Consider the following 8082-nt stretch of genomic DNA (forward strand, 5'->3'; position numbering starts at 1 on the left):
TTTGATCCCACAAAGCCCATGCTTCTACCCATATTTATTTTTCAACCCCTGCTTACCCTACAAACCAAGTCATGGGTCCCTCCGCCTATGGGTTTGCTGAGGGCTACGTTTTTGCTTTTCTTTGAAGCATTTTATTGCAGTATTTGATGCATTTTTTTGCAAAGTTTTTGTAGTGAAAATGTTGAAAAAAAAAACAAACAAAAGCCACACTATCGCTAAACAAGAATGCTAAATTGGGACAGAACGATCATATTAACAATTGTTCTTCCCCTTACAGTTTGTATCAGCCATTGTGCAGAAATCAGCCAGTGTAAATGGAATTTTAGGCTCTGTTCACATTGGCACTGTGTAGGGTGCCAATTGAAAAAAACATGTAACCCTGGCAGCACCATGAAAGACCCCATTATATGTAATTACATGGCTTTTTAATCCAATACGATAAATTGGGAATGGATTCATTTCTAGATCAGTCATACTTATCATTATAGAGATAACTGATAAAAGTGTGAACAGAGTTTTATGTAGAGCACAATCTTGTAAATTGCAACACCTGCCTGTCATACGGTATCACAGGTAATTTATAGCAGTGATTGTCTTACAGGTGCCCCAGAAAAGAAGAATGTCTTCACATTGCCAGTGACACATGAAAAGGTTAATTAAGTCTAATTAGGTACGCAGATTGGGATCTCCATGCCCATTGTGTGCCAGGCATGATGCTTGCTTCCACCCAGCCTTATCACAGCTCTATAAGTAGCCCGCCTCTTTCTCAGCAATACACACACATTCTATTTCTTCCAAAGTTCCTGTTCTAGGTAAGTACTTATTAAAATAAAACAAACTATAAGCAGTTACTAGAATCTATAATATATTTTTTATGTCTTGAGAATGCATTCCCTCAAGTTTCAGCTATCTTAGGTGATACTTTAAGGAAGATTTATATAAATAACTTAACTAGCAACACCTTGATTTCAGATTGTATAGTATTGCTAGAAATTTTATTACTATACAGTGTGGTTTAATGCATATCCAAATCTTAGCTTTTCTGATATTTAATGGAAATAGGTCAGCAGGTTTTTTCGATTTAATACGAGAGCAGAGACATTGATTCCAGTGATGTATCACTTACTGGGCTGCTTGCTGTCAACATTTTTATACAATCACAGTTTTCTCGGTTGCTGATCTTGCAGTTCTCTGAATGTTGAGCTCTCTATAACCCCACCCACACCTTTGATTGGCAGGTTTTTGTGTACACTGTATGTTGGCAGAGAGCTGCCAGTTAGTGGTGTGGGTGGGGTTTTACTGAGCAGTTAGACTAGGAGGCAGGAGACACCTAGTCCTGTAGTGATAATCTCCTGATGATAAAACACTTTTTATTGAAGCTGTTGTTCCAATTTTACAAGAAGCAGTTCTGGGAATAGATTCTGCCCCAGTTTCTTTAACTCCTTCCCGTTAAAGCCAATTTTCATTGTTGCGCTTTAATTTTTTTCTAAGAGCCGTAACTATTTTATGTTTCTGTTAATATAGCCATATGAAGGTATATGTTTCGTAGGACAAGTTGTGGTTTTGAATGACACCATTCATTTTGCCATACACAGTAATGTACCGATGTACAGAATGATGTAATGTACAGAAAATAATTCCAAATAAGGGAAATTTATGAAAAATTGCAGTTATACCAATTTTTTTTTTATAATTTTTGCAGCGTTTATTATGTGGTAACTATGACATGGTAATATGATTCTTCAGGTCAGACTACGGCAATACCACATTTCTATAAGTATATCTTAATTAATGGTTAAAAAATGAAAAATTGGCTTATGTCACTATTTTCCGAAATGTAACTTTTTAATTTTCTTCATTTATGGAGTTGAAGGGCTTGATTTTTGTGTTGTAAGCTTTTTACTGGCATCATTTTGGTGTATATCCAATATTAGGATCACTTTTTATTCCGTTTTATTTGGTGATGCTCAATGACCAAAAAACAACAATTTATGGCTTTTGCCATATAGGTTACATTTATTTTAATAAATCAGATTTTTTTTTGGATGCTGTCATATCGTGCATGTTTATTTAGGTCTTTTCATCTTTATTTTTATATTGGGAAAAGAAGGATGATTCAACCTTTTCTACTTTTTATTTGTTTTCATATTTATTAAAAACTTTGTTTTATTGATTTTCCCTTTTTTCTCTTATGCCCCCTAGTGAACTTGAACTATATACTTGCACTATATACTGCAATGCTACATATATGTAATTAATTAAATTATCTCATATAAAGTCGCAGGCTGGGCTTGATAAGATTACAAAGATGGTGGTAACGGTGGCTTTCAGTAGTCCACGGCTGCCATAGTAATTCATTGGCACCCCAAAATCTCGCCACACACCGAGCACAATTATTTAAATGCCTCTGTCAGAGATTGACTGCAGCATTTCAATGGTTAAACAGCTAAGATCGGAGTTAGCTCCAGTTGCTGCTGTTAGAGACCGGTGCTGGCTGTACAACACAGTTGACACCCACTATGTATTGGACGGGCTCAGCTCCTGATCCTGCTCCATACACCTGCACCCAAAGCAGGACACACATGTACATCCTACATTGGGAAGACGTTAGAGGAGCTGTTGAGAACTTAATTATTGATGACCTTTTATCAGAATAGCTCATCAATATAAGATTTGTGGGGACATTCACACTTATCAGCTGTTTGTAGGTTCCTCAGGTGCCAAATGTAATCAGTGTATAGAACTAGACCAGCACAGCTCCATACTCTGTGTAGTGGCCGGGTACTCAGCTATCATCTCATTCACTTTACATCTGGCCCCCACAGGAGTTGATCGGCGGGAGTACTGGGTGTCACACAACCACCAACATATTGATGACCTCAGGAACAGATGCAGACATAAGTAGGACTCTATGCAAGAGCAATATATGGGCCCTTTGCAGTCCAATAACTCATCATAATGCACAATCCCACCTGCTTTGGAGGTTGTAGTGCGCCCTCTTATCTCTTGGACCCCTGCATGACAGCACAGGTTGCACCAATAGTATGTCTGACCATGGATGACCTATCCTAAGGATAACTCATCACGGTCTAAGTACTGGACAACCCTTTACAGAAAACCACTATTTTAGCTACAGCTTACATGCTCAGGTTATGGCGTGACTTGGACTTACACCATTACTCACAAATTGTTAACAAACCCTTACCCAAGTATTCACAGATAAACATAACACAATTGTATATACAATAAGTCTAAGCCTTTAAAATGTATTATGTGCATTCAGGAGTCATTGATGACATTTTATGATAATATACAGTATAAATAGGAATGACTCATCCATGTAGGTGTGGAATTTCTAGTAAAGTTATCATATTATGCAAACTTATCTGTAGGGTTAACCATGTGTTTCTGACGTGCCCTTCAAAAATCTAGTTAACCTACGCACAAAATTATGTAGAACAAATGCAGACATGTGCATTGTTTTCATTACATGTGACTTCTGCCCCCATACACATTAGACTCAAGTCTGCCGAACCTAACGTCACAGTTGACTGACAGTCTAATGTGTATGGAAACCTCCAGACTCTCCTCCGACAGATTATGTTGGGGATGAAGGATCCAACCTGTTAAATTTCAACAGTTGATCCTTCTCCTCTGCACAGAGATAACCCGCAGCACGCGGCCTGTGTATGGGGGAGTTGGGATAGCTGTCGGGACAACTGATATTCGTCTGACAACAATCGAACCTGTATGGCCAGCTTTATTCTTATAACAAAAGTATATCCAAATAAATTAATAAAGTGTTTTTTTTTTGTTATAGGTGCTCCACCATGTCTTATTACGGTAGGTGACTAACAGATCTTTTGACCTCTCACATATTCTCCTATCCAATAAAACCTTAGAAACTCCATCTTTTTATATTATTTGTTCCATTTGTTCTTCAATTTATAAAATAAACTATTAATGCAGAATATTTTGTTATACCACTTGCCTGATATTCATTCAGAGAAAACGTAGCAACAATCAAATAACTAAAACATGTTTACTATTGTGAATTATAAACAGTTACATAAATTGCACTAAAAAAATTGGTCCTCATTCAGTGACAACTCATTTTTACTTGTCTCTTGTACTCCTGCATCAGATCATCTCTTACAGTTGTCCAACAGTAATCTGCAAGCATTGATGGATTCCATTTTCCTTGATATCTTTTCTCCATAGCCGCAATATTGTGGTGAAATCTCTCATCGTGCTCATCGCTCACTGCTCCCCAGTTTGATGGAAAAAAGTTTAGATGCAAATGTTAGAAATTAATCTTTAAGGACATGTTACTAGCTCTGTTTTATGCCTGCAATAGCAGACTTTATAAACTATGTTTCTGAACGGAAGCAAATGAATCTTAAATGGCTAACCCATTCATATACATTTAGGTTATGTCATAAATGTATAAGGTTGGGGATACATGGTGGCTTTGGCTGCAACAACTGTCGCACAACAAAATTTTAATAAACACCAAATAAGCGCTAGGCTGGGAACCAGTAAAATAAATGAATTTTATTTATAACAAGGATAAAAACATATATATGATATATAAAAGTAGAGAAAAACACAAGATGCAGGAGCAACTGGCAGGTATGGCTGGTAAAGTGGTACTAGTACATATAAAGTTACCCTCAAATTAACAATCGTATTAGGAAAATCTAACCACCTATTGAAAGGTAATGTAAATATAACTAACAATTCACTCAACGCGGCGGCCGTTGATGATCATGCACCACATAATACAATATATATATATCGTGACATAAATTAGTATATAATATATGTGCAAAATCGCATAATAAAAAAGATAAAATAAGTATATAAGAGGTGCAGAATCACCACCAGCCACAGCGTTCAGGAATGTACCATATAATAACAATATAACAAGGTCACAGTATAGCAAAAAGAAGGAACATATTACCCAATGTCAGCCACCAGCCAGGGACCCACGACACCCGACGCGCGTTTTGCTGAGGAAAGCTTCGTCCAGGGGTGGAATTGATTGCTTGCGATGATCTGCATCAAATGCAACATGTAGGATTTTGTTGCGGTCGGCGCAGCTTCAAAACGCCACATGCGGAGGCATCCACATACATCCGCATGGCCTGCGTACCCAATGTTAAAGTTAGGGTATGCAGAACGCATGCAGGCATAGGCGGAGCTGAAGGAAGAGGCGTGGCAGTAGGCAGGGCTTCACGAGGGAAGCAGGCTGCCGTCTGCAGCTCTGCCGAATGCTAGTGTGAAGCTAGCCTTAGTGTAATAAGTGATGCATATCATAGTTGTGATTCTAGTAATAATCTATTGTTTATGAACAAACTGTAATATTCATTTTACAGGGAACTACCCCGTGAATCACCCCCAACCCAACTATAATCCTGGACATTACAAACCACCACCTCCCCATCCTGGACATTACAAACCACCACATCCCCATCCTGGACATTACAAACCACCACCTCCCCATCATGGACATTACCAACCACCTCCTCCGCATCATGGACCCAGCTGGAGCAATGTTCATCATCCACCTAGTTATAATGGACCTCCCAGGCCCAACTGGTCTAATGGACACCATGGAGGATACTAGCCTGTAAGACTTTGCCACAGCAAGGGTGGGTTTAAATGTATTATATCACAGCAAAGCCAATGGTATATATCTGCTGTAAGGTGTAATCTTTCCTATAATTCCTAATACATTGCTGTTGCACATCTACACCTTAACTGCTTAGCGACCTAATCCCACTTTATGCACGGCAGATGCTGGCTGTGTTACATAAGCTGGCATCTCTCTGTAACAGCAGCGACTGGAGTAAACTCTGATCATTGCTGTTAACCATTTAGATGCCACTGTCAATCACTGACAGCAGTATTTAAATAGCATAATTGCGAGGATTACTCACATTGGCCCCAGCATAATGCAACTATGGAGAGCCAATGAGTTAACCTGGCCTGCTGAAGGCTCTCGTCACTGACATCTTAGTCCTCTTATGATGATTAGAAGGAGACTGGCTGAAGTTTGGCAGGGAAAAATGATTTGTATTGAATTTATGTAAATTAAAGTAAAGTCTGATATCTGTTCAGCCCACAGAGCATTATTAGCAAATCTGAAAAAAGAAATAAAAAAATTTTGTTCACCTGGCCCTCACCTGTTTCACCGTGCAATGCACCCAGTCAACTTCTTTGGTCCATTGACCTGTGCAGTTAATAAAGATGGCCCTGTGAAAACCGCACTGGGGACCAGACTGAAAAATATGTGAGGTTCGAGTGAGTGTATATATATATATATATATATATATATATATATATATATATGTATGTATATATATTTATTTATTGCTTTTTAAAAAGGGATTTTTACTACTAGGACAAATCCTTCTTAATTACTATATTCTCTCTTATAGGCCGGGTCACACTTGCGAGTGCAATGCAGGAAACTTGCGCGAGTCTATCGCATCAATACCCGGCGCTAGGGGCTGCTGCCGGCACTAGGGACCGAAGCGTGCGGCTGCATAGAAATACACACAGCTGAACGCTCCAGTCCTGAGTGCCAGGTATTGATGAGACTCACTCGAATTTCTCGCATTACACACGCAATTGTGACCCCAGCCATAAAATAAAACTACCCTATACTCACCTCTGTCACTGGCACCAATCCAAATTGTCGACGCAGTCTTTTGATGCTCCCATGATATAGTTTTGTCTTGCCATATGAGTGAGCCCTGCAGCCAATCAGCAGCCACAATGGAGCTGCTGTTCATCCACTTCCTGCTGCAACATTAGCGACCACTGATTGTTATGCCCCGTGAGCTCTGCAGCCAATCAGTGGTAGCTAATATTGCGCTCTACCACTGGAATGGTGTCGGTATATGACGTGAGTGTAGGGTATTTTTATCTAAGAGATAAGGTTTCTCCTTTTGGAGAGTGACATGCCAGCTCTGGCATGTCTGTATGAGGAGACTTAAATGCCTTGCATGCTCCTCTGGGAAATTAAATATGCAAATTGTCTCTTCAGAGAGGAAGAGGCCTTGAACTCTAGTGCCACCTATAGGAAATAGTAATCCTACAAGCCATTATTGACTAAGTTGATAATGATCTGTAGGAGCGCTACTTTTAATAGGTGGTACTAGAGTTCAAGGCCTCTTTCTCTCTGAAGAGACAATTTTCATTGGGAAGTTTTATGTTACAAATGGGAATATAAAATGTTAGAAGTGGTTGTCCTAGCAGTAGGCAATCCATTTACCTTGTTCCCAGCCCTTTATAATCTACAAATTGGTGCCTGACTGGACAATCCAATAAATATCAATGTTGCTAAGGCCTAATTTATGAGTTCACAAGTAATGCGGTATGCTTAGAAGAGTCACAATGTGAGTCAAAGCTGCTTTTCAAATAACCATTTTTTATTTTACTATTTTGAGCTCATTTTTTTCACAATTCTATCTTCCATAAAATAAATTTCTGGGATTACTCAACAAGTAGTTCATATTTTATATAAACTCATTTCCATTTTTCTCTGTTTTAGATCATGCGACGCGACGAATCTTCATAGTAGGAAGAAAAATTATTTCATTTCCTGTACAAATTTCCTTTCTATAACTATGTTAATGCATTTGCTTACTATTCCGGTTTCACTTGCGGTAAACTACGGTAAATGAATTGTCATTTGCTTTGCTTATCTGGAAGCTTAAAGTGTCTCACATACTGTAATTTATGGAAATAAAGCTTGTCAGACTGCACGTGCTCAAAGCCTTTATATCATGTAATGAGTTCTCGTTAGTTACAATTTAGTTTTATTCTTTCTGTATTTCATTCAAACAATAAAGAAACTTTCCTGTCCATAATAATAATCATACAACTATGCAGAGACAATCTGTACTTGGGGTATATTCACACATTTTGTATAATGCACTCTTTTTTGGTCACTTTTTATATGCTTTTTTAGGCTAGGTTCTTACCATGAGCTATTGGTAAGTTTTTGATTTTGCAGATTTTCTGCACCATTTCTGCATCTATTAAGTAAAATAGGTTACCAGTACTTGCCTT

The 8082-nt window shown here is 38.4% G+C and overlaps 1 long non-coding RNA gene across 1 annotated transcript; it reads left to right on the forward strand.

The window, feature by feature from the left end:
- Nucleotides 1-605: 605 nt before the first annotated feature.
- Nucleotides 606-7877, forward strand: LOC143785842 (uncharacterized). The gene is made up of 4 exons (XR_013218110.1): nucleotides 606-812; nucleotides 3821-3843; nucleotides 5379-5654; nucleotides 7562-7877. It is a non-coding gene; the product is annotated as an uncharacterized LOC143785842 (long non-coding RNA).
- The last annotated feature ends 205 nt before the right edge of the window (nucleotides 7878-8082 follow it).

The sequence above is a fragment of the Ranitomeya variabilis genome, chromosome 7, assembly GCF_051348905.1.
Source record: "Ranitomeya variabilis isolate aRanVar5 chromosome 7, aRanVar5.hap1, whole genome shotgun sequence".
Classification (NCBI taxonomy): domain Eukaryota; kingdom Metazoa; phylum Chordata; class Amphibia; order Anura; family Dendrobatidae; genus Ranitomeya; species Ranitomeya variabilis.